The following is a 14,439-nucleotide window of genomic DNA, read 5'->3' as shown; positions in this document are numbered from 1 at the left end:
CGCTCTGACTAAACAGGTTCTGCACACTTGGTTTATCGAGTGTTAGCTGGTCTTGGTGGAGATTATCAAAAATACAGAATTCCTCACGAAAAGATTTTTTCAGGAAGGGCAGAAATGAATTCTTTTTTTCACATAATACACCAATGATTTTAACAGTTGGTATCGACATTGATTTTTGTTGTCTAATGCTGATATGAATTTCAGATATTCCAGTACTGGAACTGATTTTTTCTCATAGGGCAGCAATTTCCTCCCATTTGATATTTACATGCATTCTTCTTCTTCACCCACTGACCTGGATTCTCACTCGACTAACAAAAAATACAGATAGGATTCCTTCTAACCCAGGCCTAATCCATGGACTCATTGGATACTGCAGTCCGTTGAGCACAAAATGGATAAGAGGTAATATGTAGAGGAAGTGACATCACAGATCACATGAACCAGTATTATAAAAAAGTAAGATGTCCCTCCTGGAGGCAATAGCAGTGTCTGAAACGGCTCACTACTCCCTGACGTCTAATCTAGTGAATTTACATGTAGGGAACTAAATACGGACGGAGTGTGGCACAGTGGGTAAGGAACTGTGCTTGTAACCGAAAGGTCGGAGGTTCGATTCCCGGGTAAGGACACTGCCGTTGTACCCTTGAGCAAGGTACTTAACCTGCATTGCTTCAGTATATATCCAGCTGTATAAATGGATACAATGTAAAAGTGCTATGTAAAAAAAAAAGTTGTGTAAGTCGCTCTGGATAAGAGCGTCTGCTAAATGCCTGTAATGTAAATAACATACTTAACCCTCCTGTTATGTTGCGGGTCAAATTGATCCTTTTTAAAGTTTGAAAATCTAGGAAAAATACTTTAAAGTATTTTTTCAGTATGAAACTTCTTCTACTGGCCTTTATTAGTGTAATCAACATTTGAAATGAAAATGGTTCATTTCATGTATTTGCAAACCCCCCCTGCATGTTTATATCACAGAGATACTGTTCGGGTCCATTTGACCCGAAAGTGAAAGTGGAGGCTAAGAGGGGTCAGAAGTGTCAAATTTAGACCATTTCTTTCTTTGCAGATGTGAGACATAAGGTATTTCCTACTCCCTCCCACCATATTCCACCCCAATCACACACACCCGCATGCACACACACACACAGAGATACACATACCTGTAAAGTGCGAGAAAGTGCAAATATGCCAAACTGTTGGTGATCAAGTATAGGGCCCTTAAATTGTCCAAGTTCGTCTTCACAGACACCACAGCCCTAGTGTCTCATGCACACTCTCCATAAAAATGCCGAAATCAGCACCAGTGAGGACCAGAAACCAAGCATGATCCTAGATTACAATGCCACCAAAGGGGGGGTGGAACAACTTGGACAAAGTAACGGGGTCTTACAGCACCAAGTGAATGACTGCGCGCTGGCCTTCAGGCATCTTTTATAACATAATTGATGTATCGGCCTACAATGCGTTCATCATCTGGACGGAGATTTTTCCTGAGTGGAATGTGTCAAAGCTGTACAAGAGGCGCATCTTCCACGAGAAGCTGGGGAAGGCACTTGTGGTACCGCATATACAGTGGAGGCAGCACAAGTGCGTGCATGTATGCGTGTCAGGGGATCAGGATAAGCAAAAAGACATAGTAATCATCTCCCTCATCTTTCTAGGTTGCTGCTGGGGGAAGAAGGAAGTGAAAGAGGTGCCAGGTCGGCATGACGTCAAGATGAGCACGACGTGCGACGTGCAAAATTCATTTGCACAAAGCATACCGTGACGACTTGTCCCTCATGTGCTGTGTAGATACACAGATACACACGCACACACACACATGCCTCGTTCATATTGCTCATCTCTTGTTCATTTTTGTTCATTTCCATGTAGTGCACTAAATAACATACTTAAACAATGAATTTGATCAGCAGACCTCCTCTTTTGTCATCATTCAGTGTTGACACCTGGGCTACATGTCTGTCGCAAAACCTTCAACATACCATCTAGCTGGTTCTTTATTCATTGGTGTGATAACTAATGATCTATTACAAATGTTTTTGACTCTGCCCAGTTAGTTTGCCTTCCTCATTCATCGATCCATTACGTTGCCTGTACATGTAAGCATATAATAAAGATAAAAATCTTTGCAGACAGTTTGCAAAGAATTGTGGTTCACTTCCACCTTTGTAGTGATCACAGCTGTTTACACAATATTACAGTGCATTGTGGGATATTTTTAGTGCTCTAAAATGTATGCCAAATTTGATTAGACAATTCTGACATTAGATTTCGACAGTGCCTTATCTTCACCATTTCTTTTTCCCTGGGTCTCCTGTGCTTCCATTGCCCTGAGCCCGTGGACTGCCCCCTCCCACGCCCTGAGTTTGCAGACTGCTCCAGCCCTGTCCCGCTCCTGTGATGTGATGTTTACAGTCGTGTGAATATGAAAGACTATGGAACGATAGACAGTGCAGTTTACATATGTAAATTGCATTTATTTAGCCACACCACAGCCTACATTGGGCAATCTAACAGGATCATCTGGTGCCAATGTTTTCCACTTTCGTTTTTTCATTTTTGAAAGTTAGATTTTATCTTTTGGATTTAGAACTTCCTCAAAAGAAAAAACATTTTTTTTTAAATGAAATCATTAAAAAGTAAAACTAAAATGCATATTAACAGATTGTTTTTAATCTGTTTAAAACAGATTATTGTTATTTTCTCCCTTTTAATTATTATTTTCTTTATGCATGACCTGTGACCACTCTATCAACAGTAGTAAAACAAAAAAGGTACTGCACATATGAAAACAACACTGAGAGAATTCATTATGTAAAAGCTAATTTGTGAATTTCCAAAAATACTGTACAAATGTGTACAGAGATGTTAAAAAACTCTCCTTGTTTTATCATAATCCAAGTCATTGATTACACATGAAAAACTAAACATTTGTAATTTATTCAGCCATGGGAATATGGGAGACAAATTAATTTGTTGCTTATTTGAATAAATCTCAGTATCACTTGACAAAAACAACACAGCTGACTGTGGGGTCTGAAAGCTAAAGATTTGTGACTGGATGTTGTTTCTGTACAGATTGGACCATGCAGTCTAATTCCAGCTCCATCGGCTTTATCACTAAGAACTACCTGAAAACAGTAATTACACCCGGATTTTAAACTTTTTACATTACATTTTTCACATCACACACATAAAAAGAATGATAAATTTAGCATTTATTTGCATATAACTAATTTTCACAAAAATGAAACTCGAACTCCCCTAATTCTCATTTTATGAAATACAGATCCTCATAGGTGTCACCATGCAATTACCATCCTTAATTACCTCATATTGTTTCATGTGTTATATTCTTATTCCTCTGGCATGCACAGTCTCTGTTCATCTGAATGACCAAACATGCAGATTGGCATTATTGATTCACATGGTTGTGTGGGGTGTGTGCCAGGAGATCCGGATTGTTATACTTGTCATCAAACAAAACAACACTCCTCTATTATGTTACGTTCTTCTATCTGTTTACCTTTGTTTTCTAATTCTTTCACTATGTGTTTGCACTGGGTGTAGGTCTGAATTAAACCAACAGATCTGCATTATGGTGTCAAATGGTTTTATGACGTGTCTGATGTACAAAACAAATACAAAACAGTATAAAACAAAACAGCAGCAGCCAATTTCGCAGTGTTATTGACCAAACTGAGGAGGTAAAGCACTGAGTTTTCACCTTGGTAGCCTATTGAAGAATCTAATGTCTGATTGGTGAGATGAAGCTGCAGGTACAGAGCTGAAGGACCAGTGAGTATTCAAATACAATCTTATTATTCTCTGAAAGAACACATCTGGTTCTGTGGTACAGTGCAGATTCGCACTGATATTTTGCTAATGTCTTCCCTCTTGATAATATTTGTAGAAGCCAGAAATGGGGAAAACAATTGTTTCAAAATACCCAGTAACATCCCCACAGATGGGAAATAACAATTGAAACAGAAACGGTTGTAGATTATTCCACAATGTTCAGAACAAAAATCTTCTATCATATCTTTATACACTTTGGTTAGTTCTATGTTTAGTCAAAAATTCACAGTGCTCGAGATTAAAAAAGGGAAGAATCAAAATATAATGTTATACATTATTTTAACCTTTGAAGAGTAGATTTTTGGAATGTTTTAAAAAAAGATTTTCAGTGTTCTAGAACTCCGTTGCTTTCTATTACTAGTAGAGAGTTTTAGAGTGTTGAAGTGTTAGAATTAGAATGCTCAGTTAACAATTTTTGGTCTACAGGAATGACAAAATACATAAAATGAAAAATAATGGAAATTCCAACAGGTTACTATATTTGTGTATTTATTTATATATATATATATATATATATATATATATATACATTCCTGTATACATTCAGCTGTAAATTATGCTGATACAGTATGGAACACATTTGTTGGCTAAATGGGTTTATGTCATCAACGGTCCAAGGTATCAAATGAGCCTAAAACCACTGTGCTGCTGCCAGATATGCAGTAGGTACTACAAGCATGGTTTCTCCTGAATATTTTTCCCATTGAGTTCAACAGGAAAATTAATCAGGAGAAACAATGCATATCTACTGCATATCTGGCAGCAGCACGCTGGTTTGAGGCTCACTTGATACCTTGGACCCTTGATGACATAAACCCATTTAGCCAACAAATGTGTTCCATACTGTATCAGCTGAATTTACAGCTGAATCTAGTCTCACTCCCCAATTCCCACAGAGATCCATTCAAATGCAAAGAGTTTTTGTATCGCTTGTAGGACAACCTGAAAATAAGATATCCAGACTCTGATGGCCATCACAAAGCCCTGACCTGTATCCCATAGAAAATTTGTGAACCTAACTGAAAAAGCGTGTCTGAGCAAGGTGGCCCACAAACCTGACTGAGCTACACCAGTTCTGTCAGGAGGCAAAAATTCCAGCAAAGTATTGTGAGAAGCCTGTGGAAGGCTACCCCAAGAGTTTGATTCAAGTTAAGCAATTAAAAGGCAATGCCACCAAATACTTACAAAATGTATGTAAACTTTTGACACACCGAAAATCTGATATAGTACATAAAAGATGAAATAAATGTCTCTTAGATATTATTTTGAAATGACCTCTTATGGAAATAAAGTTGATACCCTAATTGACTTGACACAGGAAATGTATGGTAGTATGAAATGTGTGGAGTTGTGAAAAATTGAGTTTGATTGTCTTTAGCCTACGTGCATGTAAACTTTCAGCCTGTATATATACATACATACACACATATATACACAGACACACGTAAATGCATGCCCCCAGAAATACCCCCTGGATTTTTTCTAGTAGCCACACATGGGTTTTACAAGGGTCCTTGAGTTTACACTGCAACTCAGTGTTGCACGTGTGCACACACAAGCACACACACACGGCTAATTCTTGGAACTTTACTTCAGTTAATTGGCGCTTTGGCTGATTCACCAACTTCGGCGCCAACATTATGTTCACACATACCATAATGTCAGGCATCCATCACTCATACGTGCTTACCAATTGATACAGCTAAATGGGGTAGCGAACAACAACACAAGACATAATGCCTCCTGAAACAATGAACAACTAATAAAGATGTTGCATTTTACAAGATGACTTAAAAGCGAAAGTAAATGAGTAAAATGCTTTCCAACAGTTTTCATTATGGATATGAATAATATACCACCAGAAATTATGCATTGATGCTGTGCTGCTGGTGCCTGTATGTAGCTGTATACAGTATATATATATATTGGGTTATAATTAGGAATGAACACACAAGAAGAGGAAGTACGCTTCATCCATCTTTCTTTTACTCAGGAGTGGAGGTTCAACAATGCATGCACGTAGTGCCAAATAGGATATAGGATCAAGGTGATCACTCAGAAATGCCACTCCATGTTTGGTCAGGAATCAGCACACAAATGCTTCTTATTGGTCCAAATTCAGGAAGTCTCATGCTTATCTTAATCATTTGATACTTTCAGGTTCGGTGAACTCTGGTGGTCTCTACAGGTGTACTCACAACTGTGCAGGTGAGTAAAATTACGTTACTCCAGCACATCGACAAGCTAAGTTGCTGTAATACTGCACAGCATCGAGTTATCATTGAACAATGACTGACATGAACAACATTGAACAGCATTGTCTGAAGGAAACCAACACAGCTCACACTACTGTCTACTATTAATGTTATAGATAGACATTAAATCTATACAAACATATTTGATCCATTATTGGTTTGAATTTATGGCACCAAGCACTCAATAAATCAATCATATTTTCACAGAACCGTGAATGAACAGCAGACAAAGGGGATCGTCTGTGGCATAAAAGGTACCAAACACAGACTGCACTAGATGGGCAGTTTGTCTGGGATTTCCTGCCTCAATCTTAGTTTCTTACACAGTCCTAGCATAACATAATGCGCCCCTTATATAACAGATTCTCTGATAGGGTATAATGGAATTCTACAGTCGGTGACATACGGTACACATCTGCATGCACAGCAGTCATGACTGCAGATCTAGGGCTCCTTTTATCCCCTGCAAAACTGAATTACTTAAGGAAAACACTCCAGCTCTTTGTAAATAAACAGGACTATAGCACTGAGAATGCACTTTTACAGGAGACCAGATGCATTGAAAACCGAGGTGCCTTTCAATAACATCCCTCATCTTTGTCTTATACAGGCCTGCTGTTTCACACAGGTACATAAGGCAGCACTCACCTGAGGTGAGAGAGTCAGATCTGTAGCAAGGGAACTCTACTGTATCGAACATCTGATCTGAACCAGAGGAACTGTACTGTATGCAACGCCTGAAGCAGTGGATCTTCATGAACTGCAGCCATGAGCAGACATGAAGCTCAGATATCTCTTATGTCATGAAATGTAAATGGCCTTAAAAAAATTAAAAAAAGAAAAAGAAAATATGTGGCTGACATCACAGATGTACAGAAAATCATTCAGGAAAAAGACATTGTCTTTCTTCAGGAGACTCACATCGGACCAAATGACAGAGATGTACTGAAAATGTTTGTAGAATGGAAACCTTTCTTCACAGTGTGTCATCCATCTAGTAAAGGAGCTGCCATCCTCATTAAAAAGGACTTTGCTCATAAGATTATTGAGTCTTATGAAGATTCATATGGAAGGTACAACATAGTAAAATGTATAATACAAGGCCAGGTTTACACCCTTGTAAATGTGTACAACCATAAATCAGAGAGAGATATTTTGGAGGAACTCATACCATACCTTCAGGAGAGTGCTGGAGTGTTGGTGATTGGAGGAGACTTCAACACTACTCTCAACCCGTACTTGGACAAGATATCTACAGAAAAAAGCGACCACCATGCCGTTTCGCGAAGTTGTGTTGATAAATTCACAGAATCCTTCAGCCTTGTGGATGTCTGGAGACGAATCAATCCGACAGAGAAAAAATACACTTACTCTCAAAACAATAACCCTAAGTCCAGGTTAGATTACATTTTCATGCAGGAAGAGTCCATGTGGCGAGTTAAAACCTGTGAGATCCATGACACTCCTCTCAAGTACTCAGACCATAAACCTGTTTTTCTCCATCTTACCTCAACACCATCCAGCCACGGTCCCCTTCCAGACACAGATCTCTATTTTCTCGTGGCTCCATTAATGGCCTCGCACCTGGAGAAGCTTTTTAAAGATATGACGGCAAAAACAAAAAAGGCAAAGAACAAAACCAAGAGTCTGCTAGTGATCCACCCAGAAAGAAAAGAGAAGGTAGAGTGGTCTTTGCTGGAGGAGGCAATAGGAGTACTGAAGGATCCCATTTTTAAATCTACTCTCTGTGACAAGCTGCTGAGAAGATCAAACCAGGACCCGGAATACATACAGCTACAGCCCGACTGTCCCCTCACCACAGCCCTGCTCAAACTGTATGTCACACACTTCATGCGCAAAGTGCAAACAGATGAACTCTTCCCATCAGGTGTGACAACAGGAATTCTCATCTACGGTGAAACTGTCATGATGAGCCTTTCATTCAAAGCCGATGAAGAACTGAAGATAAGGCACTCTTTGCTGGAGGAGACAGGAAGGCGAAGACAAGATCTCATTGCCCAGCTGCTGAGAATGCAGGATGAGGATGAGCATGAGGACGAGGAAGGGGAGGATTATAAGGACCAAGAATACGTACAGCTGCGCTGTGACCATCCATACACCCCAGTCCTGCTCACTCTGTGTGTTGCACACTTGATGAGCAAAGTGCAAACACGTGGTAGATTCTTCCCAACAAGGCCGAAAATCAAAAATCTCACTGACAATGAAACTGTAATGATCAGCGTTTCGTTCAAATGAATAGAATATAGCAGCTGACAAATGTTTTCCCAGAATGTCCAGACAGTAGTAAAACAGCAAAAAGGACTGCATATATGACAGCTTTGGAGTTAAAATGTTTGACAATAATTCTGGTGCATGCTCAGTCCTTTCCTTTTGGGAAGAGCCATGGCAGTTTGGGTTTGGGTTACTGTTTAGTATAAAAATTGAGTAGGAAACTGAGAAATGTGCGATTGTAATTTTTACATTGTTCGGTCAATATAAATGCTATTGTACATTATGCCTTATTGGGGATTTTGAAATATGAAAAGTAAAAGATAATTGATTAATTGATGTGTTGGTTTGGCAGGTGGAAGAATTTAAGTGTTCTTGAAAATATATGCAACCTGAAATCTTTTGTTGTTTTTTTGTTTTTGTTAGTTTGTGTATGTCTATGTTTCCGTGATAAAACAACATATCTCTGCACTGCCCACTGTAAATAAATTCCAACACTGGTTTTTTTGGGGGATGGCATCGACTTTTAAAAATCAACTTCCTGTGCCTCTTATTCAGCAACATTTACCCGCGCTCGGGTAAACAGGGTTAAAATATATGTGTGTGTGTGTGTGTATTTTCACTAACAGAACTAATCAATATTATCCACAGTTCACAGTTACTGAATAATAACATTGAAGTTTAGATGGGAGGAGTCTGGACTAGTGAGCCTAAGCTCTCTCTCAGAAGCAGGGAATCTAACCTTATTGACCTTATTTGGTAGACCAGTGAACATAACAAATGATAATTGGATGAGCTATATGCAAACATAGAATGATGTGATATGACTGTTATAAATGCCCAGAGGGACTGCGCCTCTGTGGAATTGGGACGTGCATCTTGACTCTCTGGATCCTCCTGAATGCTGAGCAACAAGCACCTGTCAATCATCAGAGGAGATACCTCCTTGGAAACACCTACTGCCAGTCCTCTCTGCAGTATGCTGACATCATGAATGTGTCAAAATGTTGGGTATGCACACAAATTCTTCACGTACACGTGAAGTTGCTGTAATGAGACCACTGCCTCTTTTCAGGTGTTCCACAATTACTTTTTTACTACTATTAGGTCAGATATAATTCGTACAGCAAACATTGAAAAAGCTATGTTTCATATGTTAGGATATGATGTAATAGCCACATCACACTACTTTAGTGAAATAAACTAGCACTCAAACAATAGGCTGTTCAAGCCATCTTAAAAAGAGTGAGACCTGGCATTTTTTGTTGTGAAAGAAATATTCATTAGCTATATCAATATATGTTTAAAGGGAAAATTGTTAGAGTGAAAATGCTGGGATGACTCATAATTATTTGTATGTGTGTAATTTTACTCATATTTACTAATACAATAACTAACATTCTGTACATTATATGGGAGAGGGCCTGAAATGGAGAGGGAGTTTGGCCCAAGCTTACTCTCTAAAACAATGTTAACTTTATTGACTTTATATGGGTGTCCAGTAAAATGTAATAAGTGGTGATTTGCTAATGCTGTAACTATATACAATAATTAAAGATGAGGCCGGTCGAGCCATCTTAAATGAGTGAGACCTGACCTGTTAACCTTTTATTGATTGTAATGCCTATATTCATTATATTCATATGTGTTTAAAAGGCAGATGTTAGAGTTAACATGTTACATTTTACATATGTGTGTATTTTTCTTAACATAATTAATTTATATTAATCAATATTCTCCATTGTTCTTAATTACTAATATTGTAGTTCAGATGGGAGGGGAAGCAGTAAATCTGACCATGTTGACCTTATTTGGGAGACCAGCAAACATGATAAATGATGATTGGCTGAGGTGAAGGCAAACACCGAATGGTGTGATATGGCTTGCATGTGATATGTTATACTACTGATGTGATATGTTATAAATGCCCAGAGGGACTGCATCTCTGTGGAATTTGGACACGCATCTTTATTGTGTGAACTGATTTCTCTTCTGCAGAATAAAGAATACTGATTATTTACAGTTCCTGCCTCAAACCGTTTTCTCCTTACAAAAACAAAATTGAGGAAAATCAATTGTGCAAAAAAAATATTTGGTTGATTTCTTAAATTTATGTACAAATTTATGCATAAAGAGATGGTTTAACAAAACTCACAAATGAATAAAGAGATGGTTAAAAAGACTCTTCATTTTTATAATTTCCAAAAAATTGATTACACATGAAAAAAATCATCATTGGGAACACATACAGTGAGGGGAATATGGGAGACAAATAGATTTTATTGTTACTGAATGAATCTCAGAATTGATTACTTCTACATGCTCACACTGCTCATTCAACACCCCTCATACCCCCTCCCATGACCTGGTTCCCCCACTTAGCCACCACTTCTGGATGAGAGATAGGAACCACCTGTTAGCTCTGTACAGTCTTACTTCAAAAATATAATGCAAAATATGATATTAATATGTATTTCAATAATAATATTTTTCTTAACCCCCCCCCCACACCATTTGTGTATTGTGTAATATTGAGGAGGGTCAATGGCAGATACTTCTTTATAGACTTGATTAAATGAAAGCAAAAGCGTGATTAAACACTGTGTGTATATATATATATATATATACACATACTGTATAAAGCTCACATGCACATTGAACATTGGCTTGTAAAGCTGCCATTAAATAATACTGGGGCACCCTCTAGAGGCCAGTACTGAACTGCAGGCTGTACTAAGATACTAAGATTCCTGGGTTTACAGCTGGAGGTCTGTGGTCCACAGGAGGTTCGCAAAGGTACCACTGTGGGTCTGAGATCACACCCTCTACTACGCCTTTGAGCCTGGATGGGGGTCTGTGGATCAGAAATGGTTGAAAACCCCCAATGTACACTGTTAGCTCTCATAATGTTTTACAGTATGGCTGGATTTTCCCTGCAGGTCAACAAAAACGTGACAAAGTCCCCAAAGACTTGAGGATCAGTATTCATATGTGTCAACTGGGACATGTGCGCATAGCACTGATGAGTCAAATTCATATGGAGTATGTGATATGTTCTCACTCACCCCATTTTCGCCTGGTCACTTGAAATGACGTTTATCTAGATTGAATCCGAATAAGACTTAACCACATTGTACTTAAACTTGGTAGTCAGATGCATCTTTGGTTAGCCAAATTGAAATCCGATTGCTGTCTGCATGTAAAATGCAAAACCTGAACAACCCACTTTCTGTTTTCTTCCGCCTCTCGAAGAACAAAATGGTAGCCACTTCCAAAACAGCAAGTTTTATGGCATTTTTCAGTTTCTTGAAATTAAGGAAAGATGTCATATCCGACAAACAACATACAACAGAAGATGGCTGTCCTCCCTGGTTGCAGCCATAGCAAAGTTTGATTTCTGTAACCACTCTTAGGTTTGTTCTGAACAGAATTATCCTTCCATATTGCTATTAAGAATAGTTTCAAGCAATGCATCTTGAGAGCATTCACACGTGCATTTTGATGTAGATAACCCCGATCAGAATATAATCCAGATGCTCAAGATGCATAAAACCACCAGGTGTAAATGGCACAGGACCAGTCATATGTATTACTGTACATGTCCCATGTTCCCCAAGGCCCCATAGCCACAGACATACGTGTTACATGGATGACATGCAGTCCTGTGCTGTTAGGGCATGTTTGGCATCTATACACTTGGACATTTCTTTGTAACAAAGACGTCAGATCAAACACATTAAAGCACACATTCTTAGAACAACCACGTTTATTGATTGTATTCACCTCATTGAAAAGAAGGAACCTGATTGCAAATCTTCACAGAAGACAAAAAGTTCTTCACGAAAATGTGAAAAGAAAGTACAAGAATATTTTTTTCCCCCACACGTATACATACACATCTTTTTTTCTCCAACAAACTTTTCAAAACCTACTCACAACACAATTGTGCGGTGGTGACGTGGTTGTACAGTTGGTGATCAAACCAGATAAAAGTGGGTTTGTTCCAGAAGAGAGCATACTGGGTCCTGCAAGCTTGGGAGTTCCTCAGTCACCCATTAGGATGAACCAAGGGAGGTGTAGACATACAGCAGTAAGTATCTGTGCACACATATGCTCTAGATGGAAGTTTGTTCCTGGTGGATACATGTAGCCTCACAGGACTTGCATTTTCCTTTCACTTGTACAGTAGCTTGTGATGTCACTGTCTGGAGGCGGGTTCATCCCAGGTCACCAGCTATGACAGTTAGCAAGGCTCATACAGTACAAAACACGAGTCCATCAATAGAGAGTGAGAAGCAAACCCTGGAGTCAGGGATTACCGTTTATTTGGGTTTTTGTTCCAGAGGACCTGGGTCTTTGGGTGCAGGCGGGGCTACATTTCATCCAATTAGCAAGTGCCATTCTCCCGAGCGACATATAAAATCAAGTGAATGCAGGGCTGTGTGAGTCATCACAAGCTGTACACCATGCTCCATAAAACTTGTTCAGAACATGTCCTCTTATTCGGCTTCCTGCTGTCCTGCTCAAGACGCTCTGCGAATATCCGGTGCACAGTGTGAGCTGATGTGGGGAGGTTTTCAGTCCGAACTTCTCACCTTATTAGCCCTGCCAGTGAGGTTGCAAACCCTTCTCTCTGGCGCACCCTGTCCACAAAATAAGAGAATGTACAAACAGGAGCAGAGAATCAGCTCAGTACAGGGGCTACAGTTTCTTTCACAGATTCTCTTATTACAGCCTTTTCTGCCATCTTTACATTACATTACATTACAGGCATTTAGCAGACGCTCTTATCCAGAGCGACTTACACAACTTTTTACATAGCACTTGTATCAAATGGATACATGTATCCATGTATCCATTTATACAGCTGGATATATACTGAAGCAATGCAGGTTAAGTACCTTGCTCAAGGTTACAACGGCAGTGTCCTTACCCGGGAATCGAACCTGCGACCTTTCGGTTATGTAGGGGAATCAAGATGTTCCCAAAAACAGGTAAAATGACCGTTAGCCCAGGAAGAAGCAGATCAAAAGTTTGTAGTAAAAACAGAAAGATTTATTACGCAGCCGGCTACGGGAACAACTCAGCAAGGAAGTTCAAAATAGTATTGGTGGGTGATCAGATTTATACAGTTTACAGTAGACTGGTATTTGCATATTGTGGAATTATATTGTTGAAAGGGAGCACTGCCTCTGATTGGTGATAGAGGCTGTGCTTCCTTCCGATTGGACCATTCAAATTCAAATCCATCCTACCTATTCAAACAGGTACCATTCACATTGAAATTGAATACAACAGGGGGCTCCCCCCTTCCCCCTGGGGCCCAGCGGAAACTTCCCAAACGCAGAATACACAAAACTGTCTGTTTCCCAACAGTCCCTCCTTTTTGACCCAACATAAAGCATATGGCGAGGTCAACTTGCTTACAGGAAATCAGAACAGTATTGTCAATTGGTCAGTTATACCTCCCACATATAGAACCCAGGCCTAAAATCCCCTTGTGGCACGCCTATGGCAACCGTGGCAAGGAAAAACATCCAGATTTTAATATGAAGAAACCTTGAGCAGAACCCGGCTCACAAAGGGGAAGCCCATCTGCTGCTGGCCGGCACTGGGCAGACATTAAGAGAGGTTGACCAATATTCTAAAAGTGTAGTAAGCATGATATGAGAACCCATTGATATGGGTAAGGCCGGCTGAATAATGTAAGAGTTAAAGAAAACAAAGGAAATGATTCTAAAAGCGTCGTGTACAAGGCCTATTACCAGGTACAGGCACCTCTACTTACAATGTGACAATACACACAAATACTACATTCTAGCCACCGGGCCATCTGTTGCCTTTTGCTGCATTTGTTATCAGGGTTTAACACCCAGCTATGAAGTGCTGGAGGAGAGGTGTTTACTGGTGACATCGGGAGTGATTAGAATAGAGATAGTGGTAGAGGTGTCAGTTAGATTAGTGCAGTAGGAAATGTTAGGCATTGAGTAGTTTGGTTAGAAAGTAGTCCTCCTTTTGTCACCAATATTGTGCCATTCGCTATTGACCCAGTGGCTGGCTACCTTTCACATTTAGACTATATACAACA

The 14,439-nt window shown here is 39.5% G+C and overlaps 1 long non-coding RNA gene across 1 annotated transcript; it reads left to right on the top strand.

Moving 5' to 3' along the window:
• The first annotated feature begins 3,690 nt into the window (after positions 1-3,690).
• Positions 3,691-6,935, top strand: LOC135246283 (uncharacterized). The gene is made up of 3 exons (XR_010327593.1): positions 3,691-3,807; positions 6,028-6,075; positions 6,733-6,935. It is a non-coding gene; the product is annotated as an uncharacterized LOC135246283 (long non-coding RNA).
• The last annotated feature ends 7,504 nt before the right edge of the window (positions 6,936-14,439 follow it).

This window comes from Anguilla rostrata, unplaced genomic scaffold, assembly GCF_018555375.3.
Source record: "Anguilla rostrata isolate EN2019 unplaced genomic scaffold, ASM1855537v3 scaf0137, whole genome shotgun sequence".
Lineage (NCBI taxonomy): Eukaryota > Metazoa > Chordata > Actinopteri > Anguilliformes > Anguillidae > Anguilla > Anguilla rostrata.
The sequence above is the reverse complement of the archived record's forward strand: the minus strand, read 5'-3'. Positions and strand labels throughout refer to the sequence as shown.